We start from the raw sequence: 14254 nt of genomic DNA on the forward strand, positions 1-14254 counted from the left end.
CTGGTGGGGTGGCCGATCACAGAGCGAGCGGGGCCGCCAGGAGAGCCGGGATGGCAGGGGCCGTCTGCCGGGCCAGGCGGGGACCCTTCTCGCTGCCCTGGGCTGCTGGGGGCCGCTTGCGGAGCCGGTTGGGCGGTGGCTGCGGGATTGGACCTCTGCGCCCGCGTGGCCGGCCAAGATTCACTTGTCTGGGGCCAACTGTCACCTCTAATATAACTTACTAATTCCTGGCAGGTCTCCTTTCAGCGGAATTTTGCTAGAAGTTCCTCAGTAGGTAGAATGTAGCTGTTTTAATGGGTGTTTCTGATTCGGTTAATGTGGAGATACTGAAATTGCTGCTTCCTTGCCGGCCGCCATGTTGGATCCAAGAGGTTTATATATATTATTTAACTTAATATTCAGAAATAATATTTTGGACCTGTAGAATTTAGTTGCTTGAGACAGTAGTATACAGTTTCTTCTGAGAGATGATTTTTCATACCTTGTCAACTGGAAAATGTCATCATTACAAAACCCTACTTCTAGCTACTGGAACTGGGTAGAATACAGGGAATGTGACCCAAACTGGTGAAGCCATATTTAAAGACAGGTAGTTAGTGTAGTTAGGCAGTCTAATGTAGAGTACGATAAAGGAAATGGAGACCATTATGGAGAATGGAGTCCAGGAAACCAGAACAACACCTGGGGAAATTGAAATGTTAATGTCCCCAAGGCCCAGAACCCATCCTAAGGAACTGTTAATGAAGTACCTCCCAGCAACCAGGAGGTGCTAATCAAACCAAGATTACTCCTTCAGTCCACCTATCTCCCACCTTTTGGCCTTCCCACCTGCATTTTCTATCACTGCAGGATAAAGGAAAATAAAGGACAAGAATGTGGGAAGATTAAAAGAAGACCTTATCTATAAAAAAGGGAAGACCTCCCCCTTCCACGGATTCCGCCTTTAGGTCCCCTTCTTCCTCTGGAGAGAAGTCTTTTCTGCTGTCCTTTAATAAAGCCTTCCACTTTCTACTCTACACTTGCCTTGGCGTGCTTCTCTGGTGTTATACTTCAGCATTCAGGGAAGCAAGGACTCATCACCAGTAAACAGCAGTAACACTGGTTTGAAACCAATTGGAGAATTTTGCAGAGGTTTTTGAATTTTGAAACTCAAAAGGAGGTTCTCAGTTTTCCTCTGGTGGCTGACACTCTGGAATGTAACCAAGGGTGCTACTTTTAGAGAAAAGACAAATGTTGAGTAGCAGAGGATCAGAGACACATAAAATAGAGCAAGGTGGGAGGTACAATTCTTCTGTCCTTGAGTTCCTTTCAATAAGATTTCCAATTAATTTCTCTCTTGGCCTAAGCTAGTTCCAGATGGTTACTATCTTTGCCACCAAACAAAACAAAACAAAACAATCTAAAGATTGGTATATTCTTCCATTATATTGTCATTTATATTTTAAAGTAATAAGAAGTAAAGTACTTAAAACCCCAGTAAGATAAATTATAAAGACTTTCAAAAAACATGTTGCTAGACAGTCACTTATTTTTATGTTATGGTTTTTCTTGCATTTCACTAAAGTTAGATTTGGGTTTGAAACCTGACACTGTCCTGAAGTATATTGGTAACTACTTTATTTCAGTTTTAAATTAACTATTTAGAACACAGTTTCATCTTCATATCTTATTTTGGGGGAGCGGGAGTTGGAGGAGGTCATGGGGATTGAACTCAGGGACACTCAACTAGTGATCCATATCCTCAGTCCTTTTTTGTATTTCGTTTAGAGACAGAGTCTCACTGAGTTGCTTAGTGCCTCACTGTTGCTGAGGCTGGCTTTGAACTTGTGATCCTCCTGCCTCAGTCTCCCAAGATGTTGGGATAACAGGCATTTATAAGACACAGAATATTTGAAAGAATAGAGGTTATTTGTATAATTTACCCATCACTATGTAAATATTTGGTGAATTTATTTATTTTTATCATTTTTGCCTCTATCATCATTGCTGTTATGAGGGAAACATCTAATACTCTATTTTGGGAAAATATTAAAATATTAAAAATATTTAACTGTAAAATCAGGATTTTATTGCTTTTAAAGAAGCATGTTTGAGGAAAGCTTCTTCTTCTTCCTGGTTTGTTCTTCTTACTCAAATCTCATTGATATGTAGCTAAGTCAACCAAACAATTATTTATTTAGGGAAATCAAACTCAAGGAAAAAAAACTATTTAAAGTGTAATGAACACTTTTACTACTATAAAGTAGTACTTTCCTAAATATTTTTGAAAAAAAAAAGCACAACAGTGGACCTGGTTTTCTTTCCTTTTGAATATTTACAAAAACGTACATGATGTCAACAGAGAACATCTTAGTGTGCATGTTAGATGGGATTTTGTTGGAGAAAAGAATAGGCAATTTTTTTTGTTAGGAAGTGTGAGTTCAGTTTACCTACTACAGAGTTTTAAGCATATGTAGTAGTAAAATTCATGTGTATTTTACTTTTTAGTAGTAAATAAATATGTATTCTTAAGTTGGTGAAAGTTATAAGACACTAAATTAATAGTTCAAAAATTACTTGTTTGACCATGTAAAGCTGGCATTATTGCAACATTAATTAAAAGTTAATAATCATTAGTATTGAGCACTAATTGAATGCCAGACAGATTCTGAACCTATGTGACTCATTTGATTCCCACAACTACACCATGATGTTCTTATCATTATTGTTCCTACTAACAGATGAAGAGATTATTGCAAACAGTTAGAAACTTGCTAATATGTGATGGAGCCAAGATATGATCCTGAAAGTCTGTCCACATCTTGTTTCTTCTTCAGCATGATCATTATATAGTATAAGAAATTAAAAGTCTGCCGCAGTCCGGCTGCAGCAAAATAACTGGGGTGGGGGGGTGACGAGCAACTTGTGTAGATTGATACAGCAGGAGTGGGAGCCCTTTATTGTAGGACAGGAGGGGTATATATACATTCCACCCAGCTTATCTTAATTAACATAAACTAGATACAGCAGTCAACCAATAAAGAATCTCCACACTTAATGGCTCGCTGGCGTTACTTCACAAACCACTCCCTCTGGCAAAATGCCAGGCGCCATCCTAACTTGTTTACAGACCCTAACAAAAGTCCACTTTAAATCATGGTTCAATAATATGCCATGACCTTACTCACATTGATGGTTGCACTAAGTGCTAATTATTTAAATAAATAATTACTAGAATATGTACTAGTAAAGCAAGATAATACATTTGGTATTTCAAACTAAGTATGGCCCTAAGCAACTTAGAAAGTCTCTGCCTCAAAATAAAAAAATTAAATAAAATAAAAAGGGTTGAATGGAGCTCAGTGGTTAAGCACCCCTGGGTTCAATCCCTGTTACAAAAACAAAAAACAAACAAGCATAAGTATTCCAAAATCAGTGTAATAGTACCCTCTCAGATTTTCATATTTCTTCATCTAGATCACAATCTCATTAACTTAATATGCCAAGCACATGAATAAATAGCAATACGTATCACTGAAGAAGTAACTAGTGCGGAGGAGAACTTAAACCCAATTGCTAACAGAGTTCATCTTATTCATTCAGGATTTTGAGATTAGTGATGTACATTTTTGAGCTTTTAGATCACATAATGTTTTAGGTTTCGATTTAGAAAATTTTAATCATTTGTATTTAATATTCTTCTACTTAAAACAGTGTTTACTAAGGCTAAGTTAGAGAGTACCAATCTGTAAAATAATCTTAGACATGAGCTTTAGAATATCACACCATCATGACTCTCTGCAGATCAGTCTCTTTGCCCTGATTCATGGCTGTTTGCAAGTCAGACCATCTTATTCATAGTTTTAGTAGTTGTTTTCTGGTTTCTATTCTCTTTTCTATAATAGACTGTGAACCAATTTCTTGCCCCCCACCCCCGCTTTTTTTAACCATCAGTAGGTTCTCTCAAGAATTACTAATAAGTTTTCCTATTGAGAGTATATCCTGAAACAAAGTGGTATAATAAAATTATTCATTATAAAATCAGCCTTCTTGGGTTTTAGCACAATAGAACATTTATCACATTAATTATCAGCAAAAATTACATATATGTAATATATAGAAAGTTTTATATATATATATGTATATGTATATGTGTATATATATATATATATATATACACACACACACACACACACACAAATGAAATGAAGTCTATCACAATTCAATAATTTTTAAATTTATAAGTCACTTTTCTCTCCATTTTGTTAAATGGCTCAAAATTATAAGTGTTGATTTGTTCTTCTCCCAGCTCTTGTTGCCTTTTTGAGCATTTATAGATTCCCTGGAGGGTTAATCAAAGATGTCTTAAAACACATAATGAATTTCATAAGGATAGACCATTGCTAGGAAATGAAAGGTATCAGTAAATACCGTTTTAGAATTAAACTTTGCTTTGATATGTGATCTTTTTTTTCCCCTCTAAACACAGCACACAATGCTTTTAGGAAGTTTAAGCCTCACTATTTAGCAAAGTTCAAAATGTAACCACTTCTGTGATTCAATGTTGGTAATGGTGAGGTTGTACTTGAATATTTAAAAGTGAGACTCTTGTGCTCATGGACTATGGGTTGGGAGAAGCTGGATACTTCATTCTAGTCATACAGTTGACATGCTCTCTTCAGGATGAAGTCAAAGTACGTTTTTCCTGTTCCTGTTCATTTTTTCTCCATGGAAACAATTTTTCTCAAGATGCTAGTACTACTTAACTTCCATTTGAAAGTTTAATATGATTGAGTCACTTGGAGAAACGAGAGCATCCCAACCCACTTGATTAATGTCTTCCCACCTTTTAGTTCCAAGATATTTTAGAGTAAATGAAAAAAGGAATTTTTTTTTTCATATCTGCTAATCATCTGCCCAGAAGAGGCAGAAAGATAATTTTCTTCCTTCCTCGCAGTCACATAGAGTTCTGTAAAATCATTTTTAGATCATGTTCGATGCCAGGGTTTTTGTGTTGTTCTTTTTTGTCCTTTGTGACCCTCAAATAAAATGAAAACTTTCTATGTTCATGACTTTTTTTCATGTTGCGCTCATAGGGGCTTGGGGTCATGCTACCAATATATTTTTAAGCTTCACACAATTACCGTCAACCCCAGTAAAGCATAGAGCAGCAGGACAGTATTTATGACTTGTCCCAATGAAAGCCACTGTCTTGGGCAGACCCACAGGAGACCAAACATTATGCAATGCTTACAAAGAATATGAAGGGACAGTGTAGGGCTAACATATTTAAACATCCCATTACTGCACTTTTGAATATCAGTTCTGCAAGCCTGAGTTTTGTGCTGTGAAGTTTAGCTGCATGATTCCTCTGCAGGTTGCTGAAGTTGAAATTATTTCTCTCTCTATTTGTTCACTGCCTATTATTTTCCAAAACCAAATTATCATCCTACATTATATAAAATTGAGGAGGGGTGACTATTAACTTTACCCACACAGATCCAAGGACACTTCACAATATATTGCCACTTTGTTCCACTAGGCCATGCCATTTAACTTTTTTCTGAAGTAAACACAATCATATATTATGGCATAGATTTGAAAAGAATGTTTTAGTTTTTAAACCATTGCTCTCTGTGCTTTATTTTACTAAAACCTCAATCATTTTGATTTAAAAAAAAAAACCCAAACTAAAACAAAACAAACAAACAAAACAAAACAAACAAAAAAGATTAATATTGACTTTTAAGTTGGCACATAGTGTAAAGAATGTTTGACTTAAGATGCTTAAAAATCTATTTCTGGAAAAATTAAGCTATTTCTCTAGGATATCATAGCAACTGTGGACCTCCGCAAGATAATGATTGGTTCTGAACTCTGCTCTCCCATTTGTCAGATGTGTTTTCTCAACTCAGCTGTCATGTTAACCTTGTACCTTTCACAGGTGCACTTGATCCCTAATATCTGTCAAGTCTGTCAGTATAGATTTCATCAAGGCCTATGCAAATAACAAGTCCATTGTCATGCATAAGGCATTTTGTTCAGAGTTTCTGCACATGGAGATTACTTTGGAGTCTCCTATGAAGGTAAAAATTCTCTCTAACATCTAAGATGACACTTGATCTGTTAATGACTTCATCTCTGCTGGCGTATGCTTTTGGATCAATGTCAGCTGCCGCTTGATTAATTATGTGTATGAAGCATCTGGTCAGGAGAATTTTCCACAATCCCCCCAGTACTTGAGTATATCCCTCACAATTAGTCATCGTAATTCAAAGGCCTAGTATCAAGAGGTCAGCAGAAAGTCTCTGAAGTACAGAATAAATAAAGCAAGGTAAATACGTGACAAGACATATTTGGAGCATAGATTCTTTTAAAAGGTTTTACTACATTATCAACATTAATTATTGCTAAATAGGTACATCACACCTAAAAACCATTATTTTAATGGAAATACATTATTTGATTATAAGAAGGACCTGGATTCCATTGTGTGATTGCTTTGACTGAAAAACCAATTAAGGATTTTCAGTGTTATATGAATTGATGTTTAATGTAGCATATGGACAATTTCTGTGTAACTGATAAAAGGTTTTGAATTTTTTAAAAAAGAAATATGTGCACTATAGAATATATTATTCAGACTACATAAAATATTTTCATTTAAATAGGTAATTCAATGTTTTACACTAAATAGAAGGATACATTAATGCAACACTAAGGCTTTGTTTTAAATTATTGTTTTCCTATGGAAACAAATGAAACAAAATCAATAAAACACATAACAGGAAACACACACTATTTGTCTATCACTCACTAACTTTTTTATGTTTATAACTGAATTTAAACAAGACACTATTTAAGATTGAAATTTTAGTCTATTTAAAAAATAATAGATGTTTATTCTGAAAACACACAATAAGCACCAGTAAATTGTCATCTACAATACCACATTAGCTCTAAATAGACATTTCTCAAAAGAACACATACAATTTTTTAAATGGTCAATGGGTATATTAAAAAATGGTAATCATCACTGATTATCAGGAAAAAGCAAATGAAAACCAGAAGTATATATCATCTCATCTCAGTAAGAATGGGCTACATTACATCAAAAAGTCCAAAGATAAGAAGTGCTAACAAGGATGTAGAGAAAAAGGAATCCTTGTACACTGTTTGTTATACATTAGTATAACTACTTGAGAAAAAAGTATGGAGATTCCTTTAAAAATAGAATTCCTGGGTATATGCTCAAAGAGAATGAAATCAGTATGTTAAAGAGACATCTGCACATTCATGTGTATTGCAGCATATTCACAATAGCTAAGAAATAGAAATAACCTAAATGTCCATCGACCAATAAATAAAGAAAGAAAATGTGGTATACACACAATAGAATACTGTTCAGCCTATAGAAAGATTGAAATTCCATCATTCACAACAACATAGCTAGAATGAAGATCCTTATATTAAGTAAGCCAGCCAGGCACAGAAAGACAGGTGCCCACATAATCTAACTTGTGTGAAATATAGAAATGTTGTGCTCATAGAAGTTAAGAGTGCAATGGTGGTTATCAGCAGCTGGGGGAAGAGTCAGGAGGAGGAATGGGGTGAGTTGATCTGTGGGTCTAAGTAAGAGGTAGGAGCAATAAGGTCTGCTGCACTATTGAACTATAGGTAGACTACAGACAACTGTAATGTACTGAAGATTTTCAAAAGCTATAAGAAAGGATTTTGAATATTTTTCTCCATAAAGATATAATAAATGTTTGAGGCAATATATCTGCTTAACCTGATTTAAACACTACAGGTACACATATTCATAGAACATCACATGGTACCTTATTAATATGTTAAAACTTTGTTTTTATGTATCCATTAAAAATAAATGTAAACTTCCAAATTTTATGCTAAGAGAGGTTAGCATAAAATCCCCCCCCAAAAAAATGCTGATTGTTTTCTCTGCTTTTAAGGATGCTGATTTATAATTAAAAAAACAAGTAAAAATAAAAACTGATTTATAAGCACTTTTTATATACAGGGATTTTCACCTATCATGTTTCTTTTATTATTAGAACATTTTCTTTAACTTTTTTTTTAAACTTGTTTTGCAGATAAATTTTAAAAATACATCATGTAATTAATTTATAAGTTTTTTGGTACAGCTGTTCTGAAAAACTTTCTCTAATCTGAGAGAAAGTAAATATTGAGGAAATTTGGATTAAAATTTTATTGTTATGTTTAGAGAAATTTCTAGAATAGGTGGTGTCATGAGTTCATGATTTAAAATTCTGTGCTTTGCTCCTAAATGCATACTTTTGGTAAAGACTAAATTAAGGGATAGTTCACATTTAATGATTAATGTGCATATATAATTTAATGTATTGCATTGTGTTCTTCCTCCCAAGAGCCCACAAAAAAATAGAATAATCCATTCCTTTCCCAAAGAGTTTAAGATTCATTTTATTGCAATTTTTGTCTTTTTTTTTTTAGAGCTTTGGCTCATGTGAAAATTTTGTGTTTTCACATGGTTTCAGTTATTGAATCTTTATAGTTCTAAAATTATTTTGCAATGTCTGATCATCCTCACATTTTTATATAAGCAGATGGGAAAAATCAACATACTATGCAAATACTAAGCTTAAAAATTAATAGACAATAATTTATTAATATTTCAAATGTGTACAGTTATTTGGCATTTGAGGTTAGAACATTAATGTAATTGGTCCAAGGAAACATTTGCAAAAACTGTTAATACAGCAAAGCATATAGGTGTTTACAATCAATTATAGGATTTAACACCTAAATACTGATCAGTGTCTTGAATTACTGAGGAGTCCCAGGAACTCATTTCTTAATAAGGTATTTATTTTATTTTTTTAATATTATAATTTTCTGTTCTAGATTTCCATTGGGTTACATGATCCAATGATTTGACAAAGTTGCTTCAGAAACAAAATGTTAAAATTTTTCACTATTCTTATTGGCATAGTCTAGGCTATATAATGAAATAACATGAAATTATTCTATGAATGTATTTAGCTAGTTTGAAAATTGTATTGCAGATGAGATTTTTGTTATGTAAACCAGTTCTTCTTATACAAAAAAAATAACTATGTGGAATGATGTACTTCACTCTGGTAACCATTTTATGGTCTATGTGTGTCCTGTAACATCATATTATAAACCTCAAATATATACTGCCGCAGTCTGGCTGGGCACAAAATCACGAGCCACCACACAGCTTGTAGATTCAAACAGCAACTCTTTATTCCCGAACTCACAACAGCCGTCTACAATCACGTTCTGGGGAAATCCACGTTCTCTGCCCAAATCCACCCCCACTGGGCTTCTGTCTCCCCAAAAATACTGTCTGAATCCCGTGAGAACTCAAGGGGAACTCAGGCAGCAGGATACGCCCTATTCCCAGCAGGAATAACCTTAAACCTGGAAACACCCTAAACCCGGATAGTCCTAAACCGGGAACGCCCTAAACTCGGATCCGCCTTGGTCCTTGAGCAAGGTCACCTACATGCAATGTCACTGCAAAATGTCCTATTTCCAGGAGTCCTTCCACTAAGCAACATGGGGTACGCTGGCAAGGAAATTGTCATACCTACTTGGCTAATGGCTCCCAGCAATATACTATAAAATTAATTTTTCAAAAACAAAATAAGATATGAACCTTATAAATAAAAATGAAATTCTGTCAAATATAAAATCAGGAATGAAGAACCATATGATGCATAAAGTTGTAAAATGCATAAGAGGACCAATAAAATAAAAGGACCAATAAAGCAAATAATTGTTCTTTCACTCTATTATGATAGTTCGTCCATATTAGATTTTCTGGGCAATATCTAATGTCAACTATCTGGCCAACAAAATCTTCTAATCATTAAATAAACTCAGATTTTATAATATTTCCACTTACAGATTCCTTTTATATTACATAAATATTATGCATTTAAGTGCCACAAAATATTTTTTTCAAATTCATATCTTCACTGTACATGGAGAATTTGTGAATACACACAAAATATTAACTTCTCCTTTCAAATAAGGAATAATCTGTGATTTAGTTCAACATTTCAAATTCATGGCGAGTAGAAGAGGACTTGATGTCTTAATGCCTTCCATAAAGACACTAAGTACTGGAGTTCCAAAGCTGCAATATATTGTAGTCTAAGATAGGTTAAAAGCAACAAATGAAAATTACAGTTAAAGCATGAGTCAAATTAATTTTTCAATAATAATTGAAAAATTCAGGCTAATATTAACTAGACCTGAGGAGTTTTAAGAGGTTTTATATTTGTTTCTAATTTAGACTTTATTTTTTATAATCTATAACGATCAACATTCTCTTAATTGTGCAGAGACTTTGATGGTACTTAAGTGTAGTGATCCCTGACTTGAGGGACTACAGCTAGCATATCTGATTGTATGTCAGTCTTGCAGTCCTAGTAATAACCATGTGAATTTTAATGATTATGTTTGTTCTAAAATCAGAGGTGCTGCAAGTATAGCCCACTGGTAGAGACCTTGCCTAGGATGGGTGAGTCAATAAATTCAACACTCAGACCCTGGAAAAATAAATGAATGTATGGATGAATGAATGAATAAATGAATGAATGAATGAATTTTAAAATGAACAGATAAAATCAGAGATGAAGAATTGGATGCTATAATATGAAGCATTTAAATAATTGAAGGATTTAAATGTGACATGTCTTGTTTGTTGCCTAGAGGTGTACATTTCCAATAAATGCACCATTCTTCCTTTATTTGTTACCTTGTGGTCAGGGTAAAAGTAAAATGTATGGTTGTTCAATTCCAAGTTTTCTGAGGAATCCCCATACTGCTTCCCATAGTGGTTGTAGCAATTTGTAGTCCCACCAGGAATAGATGAGTGTAATTTTCCCCCACATCCTCATCAACACTTGTTGCTTGTATTCTTGATAATTGCCATTCTGACTGGAGTGAGATGCAACCTTAGGGTAGTTTTGATTTGTGTTTCTCTAACTGCTAGAGATGATGAACACTATTTCATATGTTTGTTGATCTGTTGTACTTCATCTGTGAGGTATTGGTCAGTTCTTCAGCCCATTTATTGATTAGGTTATTTGTTTTGTTAGTGTTGAGTTTTTTGTGTTCTTGATATATCCTGGAGTTTAGTGATCTATCTGAGGTGCATGTGGTAAAGATTTTCTCCCATTCTGTATGCTCTCTTTTCAAGTTATTGTTGCCTTTTCTTAGAAGAAGATTTTTAGTTTGGATTCATCAAAAATGGGTTATTTAGATGTATATAAATAAAAGATAGTTCAAGAGAAACAATACATTTTAATTATCACAATTAAAAGAAATACGGTAGAGAAAAGCTTAGTAGATATAAAAATAATATCTTGTATGTAATTTGTTTGGACTACATTAAGATCTTTTGGAAAACTGGGTACAAAAACTATATCTGATAAAGAAAAAATTTAGGGGCACAAAAAATCTATTTTGAGTAATTCATGATGATTTCAAAAAATGACACAGGATTTACACATGTTGACTCTGTCTTTGTCATTCGTTTAGACAAATGAGCTTTAGAGTGAAATCAAAATAATTTGGCCTATCATTATCTCAGTAAAACTTATCCCAATTTCTAATAAATTTTTTAAAAATAATTTACATGCCATAAAATTCACATTTTAGAGTAAAACTCAATGTTTCTTGGCATATTTAGATAGTCCTACAATTGTATTACCTCTGTACTCCTGCAATAAAATATTGGAGGCAATTAAACTTATAAAGAGTGAAGGTATACTTAGCTCATATTTCTGAAGGTTTAAGTCCAGGATCAGTCAGTCCCAATGGCTTGGGTCTCAGATGAGGATGGCACAGCATGACAGGAACATGTGTCAGTGTGTGCAGACACCAGGGTCCTACAATTCCCTTGAAGGGCATTCATCTAGTGATGGAAGGACCTCCTACTAGTCTTTGTGATTTTTTTTTTTTGGTACCTAGGATTGAACTCAGGGGCACTTGACCATTGAGCCATATCCCCACACCTATTTTGTATTTTATTTAGAGACAGGGTCTCACTGAGTTGCTTAGCACCTCACTTTTGCTGAGGCTAACTTTGAACTCAAGATCCTCCTGCCTCAGTGTTCTGAGCTGCTGGGATTACAGGCTTGTGCCACCGCGTCTGGCCTTTGTGCTTGTTTTTAAAGACTGTTTTAACTCTTCTGGGTCTCTTGCATTGACATATAAATTTTAAAATCAGCTTGATAATTTATTGTTTTAAAGCCAGCTGAGATTTTCATAACAACTGTGTTTAGCCTGTGAATCAATTTGGGTAGTATCACTGTCTCTACTAAATTTTCTTATCCTTGAAAATGTCATTTCTTTTCCTACATCTAGATCATTTAGTGTTTCAACTATTAAGTTTATACCTATGCATTTAATTTAGAAAATGATATTGTATATGAAATTGTTTTTTTAGTGTCAATTTTGAAATGTTCTTTGCTATTGTATAGAAATTCAACTTATTTTAGTAAATCAATTTTGTATCCTGCAGCACTGCTTAACTGGTTAATTTGGTTTAGTGATTAGATTTAATAACACAAAATATCACCTCAGCTTTGAATAAAAATAGTTCTAATTTTTCCCTTCCAATTTGTATGCACTCTAAATTATTTTTTCATAGTTCCATTTCTAGAGTCTCTAGTACAATGTTGAATAGAAGTGGCAGAAGAAGGCATCCTTATTTTAATTTCCAGTCTCAAGAGGAAGCTTTCAGGTTTTCACCATTATTGTGTTAGCAACCATGTCTTAGTCCACTTTCTGATGTATAACAGGACACCAAAGATTGGGAAATTTATAATGAGCAGAAATTTATTGGTTCATGGTTCTTGAGCTTTAGAAGTCAGAGATTTATGGGTTGGCATTTGGCAATGTGCTGTTTGCTACATCATCCCATGGTGGAAGAGCAGAAGGCAAGCTATGGGGTGGGGGAAAATTCAGGTTTTCATAATGACCCGACTCCGACCATCTTATTCCACTTATGGGTGGACTGACCATGTTATGTTTATAAGATGTTACTTTTTATCTCCAGAAATATATTTTAAATTTGAAAGTCTTTTTTGCCTGAGAGTATAGAACCTCCAGCTCTTCTATGGTACACGTTTTTCTATCTTTTGGTTTTTAAGCTATTTGCATCTTTGCATATATGTCTCTTCTTATTGCATCATGTTTTAAATAATTTATAAAAATTTCTGCCTTTTGAGTGGATTTAAGTTATTAAAACTTAATATTACTACAGTTAGATATAGATTTATCACTTTATTTTTGTTTTCTATAAATAATATATTATTTTGTTCTTCTATTATTAATTTATTTTATTTTTTAAAATTTAGTGGACATTTTCTAATGTTATATTTGAATTCCTTTAGTATTTTTTATTATATGTTCAAATTATGTTTTAGTACTTACTCTGTGACCTATAGTATATGACTTAAATTTTATCGAATTCTCTTTCAGTTTAATACTAACTTGGATCCAATTAAATTATACAACTTTTACTCATATGTACCTTCTTTCTTTGTCTTATTTTGCTTTTATTGTTATATATATTTTATCTTTATATGTTAAAACCCTCAAAATACTTTGTGATTATTAATGACTTTATATATTCATGTCTTATATAGATGATGACATTAAGAGAGCAAGTAATTGTAGAGATGGTTATACTTGCCTTTTTAATAATTCTCTGCTTTTCCTCATTTCTTTCTATGAATGTGAGTTATCACCCATTATCTTCTTGATACCAACATAGCTTTGCTCCCCTCTATCTCCTTTGTGATATACTGTCAAATGTATTACTTCTATGTGGTATTGTTCTGCCTTAGATGCATATTGTTTCATACAGTTTTTTTTATAGCAGTCAGTAAAAGAACATATTTGCATATTTATTTTTCTTTTTTTTCTTGACAAGCAAGTGATACCACACAATGGCTTAAACCACACAAAATCACAAAGAGAGCTGGTAAAAGTAACCAGGTGTGATATCACTTACTTTCAGCCTAAATAACTTCCTTTGGCATTTCTTACAAGAAAGATTTTTTTTAATCAATAAATGTTCTCAAAATTTACCACCTTGGGATGATTTTATTTCACCTTCATTGATGTTGCTAAGTTTCTCAGTATAAGATTCTTGTTTATTTTAATATTCCAGCACTTTGAATATATCTTTTCACTTTCCAGTTTCCATTCTTTCCAGTGAGAAGTTAAT

The sequence above is a fragment of the Marmota marmota genome, unplaced genomic scaffold, assembly GCF_001458135.2.
Source record: "Marmota marmota marmota unplaced genomic scaffold, marMar, whole genome shotgun sequence".
NCBI lineage: Eukaryota > Metazoa > Chordata > Mammalia > Rodentia > Sciuridae > Marmota > Marmota marmota.